Source organism: Gossypium hirsutum, chromosome A02 (assembly GCF_007990345.1).
Source record: "Gossypium hirsutum isolate 1008001.06 chromosome A02, Gossypium_hirsutum_v2.1, whole genome shotgun sequence".
Taxonomy (NCBI): domain Eukaryota; kingdom Viridiplantae; phylum Streptophyta; class Magnoliopsida; order Malvales; family Malvaceae; genus Gossypium; species Gossypium hirsutum.
This window is the reverse complement of record NC_053425.1, coordinates 44,110,949-44,125,808: the sequence shown is the minus strand read 5'-3', so window position 1 is coordinate 44,125,808 and position 14,860 is coordinate 44,110,949.

The following is a 14,860-nucleotide window of genomic DNA, read 5'->3' as shown; positions in this document are numbered from 1 at the left end:
CACTTCGTTTATTTGACATTGATTAGAATAAGGTTTTTCAATATTTAAATATATGTAGTTGAAACTCCTCTTGTATTATTCAGTTTTCAACATTAGTGAATTTCTCTTCCTCTACCCGTGATTTTTTTCCCAAAAGAATTTTCATGTAAAAATCTACGTGTTTTATTTTTTCTTTCTTTTTTACTTTACGATTATTCTATATTGTCATTATCAACATTAATTTCAACAGTTGGTTTATTTCGTTATATTCTCCAAAAAAAAAGTTACTAAAGTTTTATTTTTCTTTCTTTTTCATCTCAATTCAAATGCAAATTAATTTTTTTTAACATTTGAAGTAATGACTTTTTATAGTTTTATTTTTATAAATATTAGATTTTATATAAGTAGAAAGTTAGTGAAAAACTTTATGTAATAAATCTAAAAAAAATTTATTGAACATGGCTTTGGTTCAAATAGTAAAGTTGAGTAAAGGAGGATTTTGAGGTCTTAGTTCAAATCTCATTATATATAAGTAATTTTTTTAAAGTGGATATAAAAAGAAAAAAAAATTCAAAATCATATTTGTTGTTTTATAAAAAGATTGAGCTTTTGGTAATTTCACAATGAGATAAAAATCAAATTTATACATGAACTTTGGTATCATGTGATACATAAACTTTAATTTGGTGCAATTATACATATGAAACTTGAATTGTGGTTTATATGTATATATAAAATTTTTATTTTGATTCAGTTGTGCACATTTAAAGAAATGAATACATACATTTATTTTCATATTCAATTAATATAATTATTTGTGTATGTAATATATCATCGTAAAATTATGTTGATTCGACAATGTTGTTAACGAATTGTGAAAATTAAATTAAATCAAAATTTCATATATAAAATAGCACAAAATCAAAGTTCATGTATGACATTGTATATTGGGCCAAAGTTCATGATAGTTATGATATTTATTCCTTTCACAATTGAGTTAAGATTCAATTGAGGGTGTTATCAACTCAATCAAAGTTTTAAATAATAGTATAAATATAGATATAGATATTATATTCATAAGTACAATATGAATACATGTTTAAAAAATTATAACTTATAATAAAATCAATATAAAACACGAGGGTCAAAGAACCAAAAAGAATGAAATGATGCCCATGTTATAATTGAAGACTCACATATCACAATTACATCTAATAAAACTTGAACTTGGTGTTTAATTTAGGCATAATAATTTATTTGGCCCTCCAACTTTATTTTTTTTTAAAAGTCATTTTATCCCTCCATTTAATTTGTTGCATCTTTTGGCTCTTAAACTTGTATTATTTGTCAAATCATCCTAAAATGGATAGAAAAATTAATGTTTTGTTAACTTTATTAATATGACATCCATGTGGATTGTCATGTGAATATGTCAACAATTAATTAATTTTTAAAATTAAAAAATCTAAATAAATATAAAAAACATTTTAAAAAAACTAAATTATTAAAATTATTTTAAAAGTATAAAAATATAAAAAACATTTTTTAATTTTTAAAAAATTAATTAATTACTAATGTGACATACATGTAAACTATCATGTAGAAGTCTCTTCAATAAATTTAACAAATATTAATTTTTTTCATCCATTTGGAATGTTTGACAAATAATTTGAGTTCAAAAGTTAAAAAAGATAAAAAAAAATAACCAGAATAATTTTTTTATAAAATTAAAGAGTTAAATAAAATCATTATATTTTTAATTTACTATACACAAACCAACATCCCCACCCCACAAAAAAAAAACACTATGCTATGCTTTGTGATTGCGTTATCTATTACTCAAAGGAAGTAGAAAGTAATAGAGTTGCAGCACCCCATCCAGTGAGGAGAGCTGAGCAGTCAGCCGTAGTAGCGGGGTTAGCAGACAAAACCCAGAGCCGAGAGTGGTGGAAACTGTCAGCCTCCCGTGCAGTGGTGCAGAGCCACCTAGCCTACACACCAGTTTTTTTTTTTTAAATTTTAGCGTACTCCAACAACGACTTCAAATAAAAGACGAACCATAAGCCCCATGGCCAGTGGGGACTCCTCTCTACACTGGACCAAATTGCTTACACAACCACCTAGCCCTTTTCTCTTTGAACCGTGTGCTCATCATCACCATTCAACTATAGTCTTTGTATTTTTGTTGCTTCTAAATAAATAGAAAGGTCTATTAAACGTCAACACTATTATTTAAATATTGATGTATTTGATTAAAAAGATTACGAAAATATCTTTCCTTATTTAGAATAAAAGTTTCTTAAACATCTACACTATTATTTAAATATATATTGGGTTGATGTTATGAATTAATAAAATATCAATTTAATTTAAAAAATTATAAAAATATTCTTCCGTATTTAGATATTATTCTAAAGTACTTTAATTTTTTTAAAATCAATAAAAATTTACATATGGCGAGATTTAAATTCCTGACATTTGAGTTAATAATATTTTGAACTTTACACTCAAACAAAACTTCCTCTTCAAATATTTTCTACATTTTAATTTTATTATGCACACTTTATTATTTGCGTCAATTGTATGTATTGATAATGTTATTGATTAAGCTGATGTCACAAGTTCACTCGACATCAACTCAAGTAGATGACAATATAATGATAAATAATTACAGTGCATTTAATATTCTTAAATAAGCCAATTGAGTTTTAAATTAGCTCGGTTGACACTAACATTGTTGTTAATGCAGGAGAATGTCGGTTTAAAAGCGCTGAAACATGTTTATCATCCTATTTAAGGGTTGAAGAGGGGTTATGGGTAATTTTAGGCATTGTACAAAAATATTTTTAATCTAATGTATTACATGCTTAAAGTCCGTTTTACTCACAATTTTATCTAATTTTTTATTTTAATATTGTACATATTACATTTGTTATTATTAATTGATTTTAAACAATACATTTCATTATTTATTATATATTATTTTTAGACATATCCTTATTTCTAAATACGTAGTTTCCACATGCATACGTGTGATAGAATTTTTAGTATCGGTAATATCATTTATTGAGTTTGTGTGACAAGTCAGCTCAACATTGAATTTTTTTATATTTTTTATATAAAAAAATGGCAATAGCATGATAAACAATTTGAATGCATTTAATATTTTTTTACTCACAATTTAATCTAATTTTTTAATTTTAATTTTGTGCGTATTGCATATGTGTTGTTATTATTAGTTTCAAACTTTACGATTTAATTATTTATTACATGTTATTTTTAAATACACACCTATATTCTAAATATGTAGTTTCCACGAGCATATGTGTGATAGATTTTCTAGTTATACTTATAAATTTTTAAATTCATAAATAAAATTTAAAAAAAGTCTTTATTAATATTTAAAACATGTTAAAATGCGAATAAGTCCTTGAAAATAATTAAAAAAAATCAATTAATCTCCTCGTTGAAAATTGCACTTATTTGAAACCATTGAACCATGATTTGTACCTAATTGAACACCTTGAATTCATTTTTCCATTAAAGCTCCTAACGGATTATTAAGAGTTGATGTGACAAACTGATGTGGCAGCTGACATGAAAATTAATATTTTAACATTAATTTCAAAAATTAACAATTAACTCGATAATTATAATACTTTAATTCTATTTATTAATAATGTGCACAGACAAATTAAATTACATCAAACTGTAATATCATTTTTCAAAATATTTTTTTTAAAATTTAATCTTTTAAGATATGTAGTTATTTTACATCTATTGAAATCCATAATAAATGTTAAAAGTAATTAATTTTTACTTAATATTTTTATTATAATTTAAAATGTTAAATTTAAGTAATAAATAATATTTTATTATTTTATTGACATCAAGATAATATGTCTAGATTTTAACTATTGTACATATATATACTTAGAAATAAAAAAAAAATCGAAAATTAGTTAAAGGTAAGTGTTGGTGAGCACATTGTACATGCTACCAAGAAACAAATATCTTGGTTTGAGCAAAGAGGTGAAGCCTTTAAAGGGCTAGAGTGCGTCTTGCCTCATAAAAGTTTGGGTAATTTAGTAAGTTAGACCCTCAAGATATTAGATAATTTACTAAAGCATGTATATGGTAAATTAAAATAAATTGGCCCCCTCAAAATATATTTAATTATAACTTAATTTTATGTGAAAGGTAAAAAAAACTCTATTTTTTATTTATATTTTATTATTATTAATCATTAAAAAAATATTTACACCTAATTTATAAATAAAATATTAGATTTTATAAATAAAAGATTATAATAAAATCAATTATCAGAATAACCCAACTTATAACAAAAATATTTACGTATAATATAAACCAAATAAAGTTAAACCTAATTTATATAAAATACAAGTGGAATATGAAATGTTAATATAAATAAAGATATGAAGTGGTTGTGAGGTGGTAGAATTTATTGGATAATATTGTTTGAAGTAACGAGTTAAATTTTAATAATAATAATAATAATAATAATAATAATAAGAGCAGAGTGCAGTATAATTACGTATTATGTCGAATCGGCAAAATGAATGAGATATAATTTAAAAGAAAATGAAATGATAGGTCCCCACATTAGTGTTGTGGGGGGTTAGTAGGGTTCGTTTTCTTAGCCCACTTTCTCCCAATGCTTCTATTCCACCTCCTTCTTGATGATGAAAATGAAATAATTACATATTTTTTGCTTTGCTTCATGCCTAATGACTCAATCACCCTACGTTTTCAATTTCTCTTATATGCTTTTCTCATTTCTGAATTTTAGTTTAGATGTTTCATATTAAAGGTTTTAATTCCATTTATTTTATTTTTTTAAATTTTGAGTTATTTAATTTTTTCGAGTCAATTTAAATAAGTAATTTAAGTTTTAAGTTAACAAATCGAATAACTCAAATAATCCGAATAATTGTTTGATGTAAATACCCCTTTAATCTTGTCAATTTCGAACATGAGCAAATTAGTCTTTCTTAATAAAAATTAAAAAAAGAAAATTCAAAATAATTTTTAAGAATATCAAATTATATATATATTTAAAAAGTCTAAAAATTATAAAAAATATATAAAGAAAATAAAAAAATTTAAAATTTTCCTAAAATAATAATTTTGGAACATAAATAAGTTAATTAATAGTTCAAGTTTATCATATTAAAGTATTTTTTTTTCATATTTTTCTTTGAAAAAGTTTTAAAATTTTAAAATATATATAGTTTCAAATTTATATGCTCTAATATGAAATTAGTTATACTATAACAATATTTTAATTTAACATGTTTAATTTTTTAATTTTACTCGATTCAACTCGACTTGAATTTTATGTCACTCGACTCGATTCGAAAAAATTTTAAATCGAGTTAGTATGATAAAATAGGACTCACCAACTCAATTAATTTGAATTTTTTTCACTCGATTTGATCGAACGCTCATCCTAATTATATCAATTCTTAACCTGTTTGTGATGTAATAATTTGATTCTGAAATACGATTACTCAAACTATTTGTTTATAATAATTTAATATTTATAATTGTCGAAACCATTTTTAAGCTTGAAAAACGGAGATCAACTTTAAAATAAGGTATAGAGTCGCTACCGATCTTTTTTGATGTGTAATCGGATCACCTTGAGATTGATCATTTTAATAAAACATTTTGATTTATTAAAATAATAATTTTAGGTTTACGAAATTCGAGGAAAAAGGTTTGGGAGTCGGTTATGCACGAGCAAGGGTTAGTACCCTCGTAACACCCAAAACTAGTACCAATTGACTATTTAATGTCCTATCGTTGAAAATTTGAAAAAAAACATTGAAATACGATCCCTTTAAAAATATGTGAACAAATCGAGTTGAATTTTAAGATTCACTCGTTCCAAAGGAATAAAATATTACATCCAGCATGTTAGGACACGATATTTTAAGCCTCCAAAAACTGAGATTACCTCACACAACAAAATTTAAAAAAGGTATTTGGTTATTTGGTCCAACGATAAACCGAAACCCAACACGTTAGGACACGATCTTTCGAATTTCCAAACATAGAACATTGCCTTGTTTTGAAGTTTAGAAAACACAAACGAAATTTTAAAGGGATATTCGATTATTTGAACAAACGGTAAATTGAAACCCAGCACGTTAGGGCACGATTTCCCGAATTTCCAAACATAAAACATCTCTTTTATTTTATAAAGCCGGCTCAAAACACATCAATTTGATTTGAAATAAATTGGAAATTTTGGATCAACAATAAATTGAAAATTTCAATTATACAAATGAGGGACAATATATAAAACTAAATAAAAAAACAAATTAAAACATACACAATAGTAATAAACTCACGTCATACATTATGCAAATGTTTACATTGATATTCAAGAACTTATGTACCGAAGAAGCGATTTTCAAAGAAATATAGAACCAATTAACACAAATAAAATGCAACAGATTTTAAAACGATGATAAACATGTTTGAAATCAACTATGCGAAATCAAATAAGAAATTTGAAATTATAATACATACAACAATTTAAAATTAATTTACATAAAATTTTATGATAAGTAATAAATGTGAAAGTTTGAAATAGAAAAAAAAGATAAATAATATATAGAATAATAACATACAAACAAATCTTAAAATAAGTATTATATGAAAAGAAATTTAAATTTAGTAATATATAAATGAATTTTAACACAAATATTATAAGGTAAAATAATATACAAAACAATATATATGAAATGGAAAAAACAAAATATTAAATAAAGTATATGAAAATATTATTAATGTGTTTGAAATAAACAAATATATGTATATATATATATAAAGGTACGAAAATAAATTTCATATAAATCTCTAAAGTATAAGATTATATAAGAGAAATCAATAAATTATATAACAAATCAATGTAAAAATATACAAAAGGAAATAAAAAAAACTTAACAATATGTAATTAATTAAAATAGTACAAGATACCATGTTAAAATAATATTTAAAAAAAAGAATAACTAAACTTAATTGAAAGAAAAGCAAAATCAAAAGGGTAATTTATAAACAAAACAAATCATTTAAACTAAATTGAGGACCAAAATAAAATGCGTTCAAATATTCAAGGATTAAAGCTGTAAATAACCCAAACCCCAAAACGCTGCGTGTAAGCACGGATTGAATTAGAACAGCGTGGACTAAATTGCAATAACACAAAAACTTCAGGGAAAATTTAATAAAACAAATAAAATGCAAATAGGGGCTAACTAAAAACTGGCGCAAATAGGAAGGACTGGCCGCGTAAATCGCCCATTTAAGGTAAAATGCGCAGACCAAATCAAATGTGCGTGTTTTCTACTCCCACACCCTAATGCTGTCTTATTTTTTTACTTAAAACAGATTTTTATTTAAAAAAACAATTTGATTGAAGGTTTTAAAAAAGAAAAAAAAAGGTTCCTTCATTCCCTGCTAGGGCTTCATTCGCATGCCCCAATGGCTGCCACAGCACCAACGCCACTTTCAGTGGCCAACGATGCCGAGAAATAGGTCTTTCGACCCCGATCCAAGGCTGGATTCTGGTAAGCTTTCCTCTTTCCTCTCTTATACTTGTTTTTATTGTAGATTCGAATAAAAAAAGGAAAAAAAACAAAATAAAAAACAATGGTAAACCACCTTTGATCTGTAATCTTCTCATTGACTCTTGTTGATTTCTATATATTTGTTTGATTTTCAATCCGTGTTCTATTCCTCTGGGAAAAAGGAAAAAAAACCATCCTTTTTACAATCAAAATTGAATGCTTTATAGCCAAATACAAACAGTTGCTCGCTGGGAGCCATGCTTGATGTGCCGACGTGCGTAGTAGCTACTGGTGGCTGCAGCGCAAGGCAAATAGAGCCCTAAGGCTTGTTGTTTCTGAAAATGATTTGGGCCATTAGGCTTGTGTAACCAAGTATTAGGCCATTGCAAAGTTTTGGGCCTGGTGTAACTAGATTTAGACTGTTGTTTTGTTTTATTTTTCTGTATATGTATGGGCCCGGGCTAAAAATTAGGTTTACAACTGCCCCTCTTTACTTGTTTTCGTGTAACGAGAATGAAGCAAAGACCACAAAAAGGCCAATTTTGCCCGGTCTTGCCACATCTTGACCTCTTTATGCTCATCTTCTTCAAGTAGCCCTATTCCAACCCACTGCATCTTTAAGGGTATAGAAATTGTGCTTTTAATCCACTCTACATCCTCAGTCTGCTCCATTGCGACTTTGGGGAGATAAAATTTGTAATCTTGAGCCTGCTCCACTGTAACCTTAGGGAGATAAGGGTAGTAGCTTAAATCTGTTCCATTGCCGATACATGGAGATAAGATTCACCATTTTTGATCTGCTCCACTACTGCTTAGGGAGCTAAGATCTGTAATTTTTAGTCTACTTCTTTGCTACCCCAGGAAGATAAAACTAGTATCTTCAGCCTGTTCTCTTGCTACCTCAGAGAAATAAGGCTAGTGGCTAAAATCTGCTCCATTGCTGATACATGGAGATAAGATTCGTCGTCTTCGATCTACTCCACTACTGCTTAAGGAGATAAGATCTGTAATTTTTAGTCTCCTCCACTACAACTCCAGGAAGATAAGACTTGTATCTTGAGCCTGCTCCACTACAACTTCAGGGAGATAAAGTTTGCTACGATCTGCTCTACTACAACTTCAAAGAGATAAGATCTGTTTATTTATAGCTTCAATCTATTCCACTGCAACTTCAGGGAAATAAGATTCGCTATCTTCAGTCTGCTCCATCGCAACTTCAGGGAGATAAGACTTGTCACTTCAACCTACTCCACTGCAACTTCAGGAAGATAAGGTTTGTAATCTTTGATCTATTCTGCTGTAACTTCAGGGAGATAAGATCTGACTTCACCAATGTTACTACATTGTCCTTTGGGACATGTCCTGTAGACTCGATTTCATATATTTATGCTTATGCCAAATAATTAGGATGTTATGATCGAAATGAATCAAATACTCCTAACTAGATGTGATGCTTATGTCAAATAATTAGGATACTATGATCGAAATGAATCAAATGCTCCTAACTAGATGTGTTATGAATGATATGAATGTAGAAATGTCATGAGAATGATTCCCCTTTTTTTTTAAAAGCTTAAAGTGTCATCACTCGTTATTCATCAGAGTTTTATCACTGTCATATTATGCTGCCTTCTTGCTAGGCCAGCATTTTTCAATAGAAGACCTGTAGAAACACCCATTCTGCTCAATTGTTTGCCCCATTGCAACTTTAGGATCCATTTTACTGTACTTCTGGGACCTAAGGTTTGTATCATCTTCAAACCCTATCCTACAACTCAGGAGTATAGGACCTGAATCTTTCATCAATTCGGTCTATTACACCACCCCTTGGGTGTCATAACCAGATGTGTACACCTGATATTTGCATGAATGAGGAATATCCTTATGCTTAGGTTGACATTGCTCATTTCTGTTATAGACGCAATATCCTTCCTGTTCAACCAATATCTTTGACTGAAAATCCGAAGAGATAATCTCGATTTGGACTCAAATATTTCCAACCCTTAAGTTGGCCAAGTTCTAAACAAAAGTCCAGTTTCAGGTTCCTGCACTGTTTAGAGCCTTTTAAAGTAATATGTAAAACTCCTTTTGTGAAAGTGTTATTAGTCCATTAATCATTATTTTAATATAAGCACTTGAAAAATATTATAAAGATAGACAAAACTGAAATTTATTAGAAACAGAATCCAAAAAAGAAATGGATTAATCAAAGAAAGTAAATATTGTCGGAGTACAAAAAATAGGTAAAAGGGAACAAAAAATGAATGCCCCAGATATCACAACCCGAGCTCTTCCATACGCACTCTATGAGAACCATTTTGGACTCTTCACGTGCCTAGAAGATCTAGAGTACTTTGTCGATGCCCCAAGATGTAACGTACTTTCTCTTCATTAATTCCAGCACAGCAAGACTACCACATGTCTCCTCTTTGGTTCAAATTTGAATTGCCCTTTTTGAGTTTTCAATTCAAAACCCCTTTGGTCTCAAGGCGCCCTTTGCGAGTTTTCACCTTGGCCTCTCCCTTTTTTTTAAGGCGCTCATTACGGATTTTCATCTTTTAAGCGAAGTACTTCTTGACTGAATCCAAATTTACTGGTTAGGCAGGCTCTTACAATCTATCTCAGTTAATATCAGTGCTCCTCTAGAAAAAGCCTTCTTTAACATATAAGGTCCTTTCCATTTTGGCATCCATTTCCCTCTGAAATCTTTCTGCAAAGGGAGGATCTTTTTTAATACCAAGTCTCCCTCATGGAATACTCTAAGGTGAACCTTTTTGTTGTATGCTCGTATCATTTGCTTCTGGTACATTTGACCATGACGGATAGCCTTCAATCTCTTTTCTTCAATCAAGTTCAGCTGATCATACTGGGACTGGATCCATTCTGCTTCGTCAAGCTTCAACTCTAATAAAACCCGGAGAGAAGGAATCTCGACTTCAATGGGCAAAACTGCCTCCATCCCATAAACCAATGAGTAAGGTGTTGCCCTAGTAGAAGTCATAACAGATATTCGATAGGCATAGAGGGCAAATGGTAACTTTTCATGCCAATCTTTGTAAGTCTCAGTCATTTTCCCCACGATTTTCTTAATATTCTTATTGGCTGCCTCAATCACACCATTCATTTTTGGGTGATATGGTGACAAGTTGTGGTGTTTAATTTTGAATTGCCTGCAGATTTCCACTATCACACTGTTATTCAAATTCAACGCGTTGTCAAATATGATTCTTTCTGGCATGCCATATCGACATATGATCTCCTTCTTCAAGAACTTGCTGACCGCTGACTTTGTGACATTGGCGTATGAAGCAGCCTTTACCTACTTGGTGAAATAATCGATGACCACAAAGATGAATCGATATCTATTAGAAGCCTTCGGCGAGATCAGCCCAATAACGTCCATGCCCCACATTGAGAAAGGCCACGGAGAAGTCATAACATGAAGAGGTGAAAGAGGCACATGGATATTGTCTCCATAAATTTTACACTTATGACATTTCTTGGCGTAACTGATGCAATCTTCTTCTATTGTGGACCAGAAATACTCGAACCTCATGATTTTCCTGGCCATTGTGAACCCATTAGCATACGTCCCGCAGACACCTTCATGGACTTCTTTCAAGATTTTTTTAGCTTCAACAGCATCAACACATCTTAACAACACTCGATCTTTCCTCCTTTTATACAGAATCTCCCCGTCTAAGACATAGTCGCTAGCCAGCCTCCTCAACGTTCTCTTATCATTTCCTGTTTCCTGATTAGGGTATTCACGATTCTTCACATATCGTAAAATATCATGATACCAAGAACAATCGTCTCTCTCCTCTTCTTCATCAATATTGCAGTAATGAGCTGGAGCCTTACAAATACTCATCTGAATTAGCTTCATGTCCTCCTGCTGATTTACTCTGATCAAAAAAGCTAACGTGACCAAGGCGTCAGCCATCTGATTTTCATCTCGCGGGAGATAATAGAAAGTAATATCATCAAACACCCTAATTAAATCCAGAACTAGCTCTCGATAGTTGATCAACTTTGGGTCCTTGTTTCCCATTCACACTTAAGCTGATAGATTACTAGCGCAGAATCCCCATATACCTCCAATACTTTGATTTTTCGTTCGATGGCTGCATGGATTCTCATGATACATGCTTCGTATTTTGCCATATTGTTTGTGCAATCAAAATCCAATTTGCAAGTGAATGGATAATGATCTCAATTTGGGGATATTAAGACTGCCCCAATCCCATTACCAACAGCGTTTGACGCCCCATAAAAATTCAGTTTTCAATGATGATTTTCTGGAATGTCTTCTTCAGTAGTTGCCACATACATTAGATCTTCGTTAGGGAAATCAAAATTCAAAGGCTCGTAATCTTTTAAAGCTCTACTAACTAGAAAATCTGCTATTGCACTCCCTTTCACAGTCTTCTAATTCACATAAACTATGTCGAATTCAGAAAGCAGAATTTGCCATCGGGGCAGCCTTCTACTCAAAGCAGTTGACTCCATCATGTACTTTATAGGGTCCAGTTTTGATATTAACCAAGTCGTGTGGTATAACATGTACTGCCTCAATCTCCGAGTGGTCCAAACAAGGGCACAACATAATTTCTCAATTGGCGAGTATCTCATTTCACACTCAGTGAATTTCTTATTGAGGTAATATATCACCATTTCTTTCTTTCCCGTCTCATCGCCATTTCACACATCCTATTAAATTGTCAAAAACTGTCAAATACAATATCAATGGCTTACCAGGATTAGGTGGTATTAGCACTGGAGGATTGGAAAAATATTGTTTAACCTTGTCAAAGGTTTTCTGGCACTCATCATCCTACACGCCTGGGTTGTGTTTTTTGAAAAGGTAAAATGGGGTTATATTTCTCAGGCAGCTGTGAAATGAACCGGGCGATATAATTTAGTCTTTCTAGGAAACCTCAAACTTCCTTCTGAGTATGCGGCGGAGGCAATTTTTGTATAGCCCTGACTTTGTCAGGGTTGACCTCAATTCCCCTTTCGCTGACTATGAAACCCAGCAATTCTCCTGACCTAGCTCCTTAAGTACATTTTGTTGAATTGAGCTTTAGCTGAAACTTCTTCAACCTCAGGAACAATTTCCTCAAAACCTGTATATGCTCCTTTTCTGTTCGAGATTTTGCGATCATATCATCGATGTAGACTTCAATTTCCTTGTGCATCATGTCGTGAAACAAGGTTACCATGGCTCTTTGATACGTTACTCCTGTATTCTTCAACCCGAATGGTATCACCCTATAGCGAAAAGTCCCCAATAAGGTTATGAATATGGTCTTTTCCATGTCTTCAGGATACATCTTTATCTGATTGTACCCAGAGAAACCATCCATGAAGGAAAACAGTGAGTAACCTGCCGTGTTGTCCACCAAAGTGTCGATGTGAGGCTGTGGGAAGTTGTCCCTTGGACTGGCCTTGTTTAAGTCCTTGTAATCTACACACATCAGTACTTTTCTATCTTTTTTAAGGACGGGGACAACGTTAGCTACCCATTCTGAGTAATTAACAACTTGCAAGAACCCAGCATCAAATTACTTCCGGACCTATTCTCTTATTTTTACTGTAATATCGGCTCTCATCCTTCGAAGCTTTTGTTGAACAAGCTTGCACTCTCCTTTATGGGGACGTGATGCACCGCAATATCAGCGCTTAACCTAGGCATGTCTTGATATGACCACCCGAAGATATCTTTGAACTCTTGCAGTAATTCAATGAGAACCCGCCTTGTTTCCTCAGTTATGCAAGTTCCAATGTTCACCCCCTTCCCTTCTTCCAAGGCCATATTCTAGACTGTCTCCTTATGGGGTAAAATCTGTTTCTCTTCCTGCTATACCATCCTTAACAAATCTGGAGGTAAGCTACAGTCTTCATCATCTTCAAAATCTTGAGATCATTCTAGACACATGTCTCGCTCAAAAGGGAACTCTGAGTCCATAACAACGTCACTCATGTCATTGATATCTAGAGACATTGTTGGCATGAAAGGATAACCAAGAAAAATAAAAGAATCTAAGAATAGCGTATTTGTATGGCATGATTAAATATGAAATGCAAGAAAAGAATATTTGCTTAAAATAAAAGAATATTTACTCAGAATAAGACATAAAGGGATATTTATATTGACATAAAGATGTTTTGAACACGACCCTATTTCACAAAAGATTCTTATTATTTTTAGGCTTTAAAACAACAAGTGTGTTTTGAACATTACTCTGTATTAGCTCTAAAAACTACAGGAATTTATTCCACAATCTAGTTGTTCAGAATACTTCCAGGCTCATAAGGGCAAAACTTGCTAGGTCTCCTTCCATCACCTACTCTTCAGATATGACGTTGATGTTCAGACTTTTATCAAATCTTCAGCCATTCCTTCTCCTGTCATCTTCAGCTCAGGATAGATAATTCCTCCAGACACAAATGTATTGGAAATATAGGGAAAAGTCATCGGCTCCCACTTGACCCCTACCCCACTCAATCGGGCTCTTCGTCTCTCTTGCCTCTTTTCCATCTCCCTTCTCTTTTGCTTCGCATCTGCTTATACCCCAAGCCAAAGCAATCCTGTTTATCAGCCAAAATCGGTACCTCAACTCGTATCTGAAGATACTTTCTGAGTCCCCTTCCAAGCGATACTCCTTTTTCCACTGTTAGTTGCAAGCTCATCCTCGTAGCCTCAGATATTTTTGGCATCGGGACCCTACCCCCTTTAGCGATGAAAGTTGTTGTTTACAAACTCTAATGATCAAAATGAACACTCTATTGCCTCATTATCATTTTTTATATATGGCGCATCACTGGTGATTGACCTCAGAAACCTTTTCCATCGACCTCTCCTCCGAGGTGCATACATCTTCCTCCTCAGAAAATTCAAAGAACTCCAGTTCTTTGTTGTCCATTAGACCCTGTACCAGGGCTCTAAATTCATCGCATGTTTCAATTTCATGATCCTCCTTATTGTGGAACTCACAGTAGCTCCTCCCCTCTCGGGATTTGCTCCTCAAGTCTTGCGTGATCAACCCTCTTTCTACCATTTTCTTCCAAACCTCCCTCAACTGGGTTTTCACTTTTGTAACATCCAACATAACTTTCCTTCCAATATTCTCGACTATTGCGTTTACCCCATTATCAGTATGGTTGGCTAACGGATTTCCTACACCAGGTGCATCATCGAATTTCACAACACTCATTTTGATGAGCCTTTGACTACCTTTTTGAAAGAGGTGCAGTTCTCTATCGAGTGTCCCGTGATT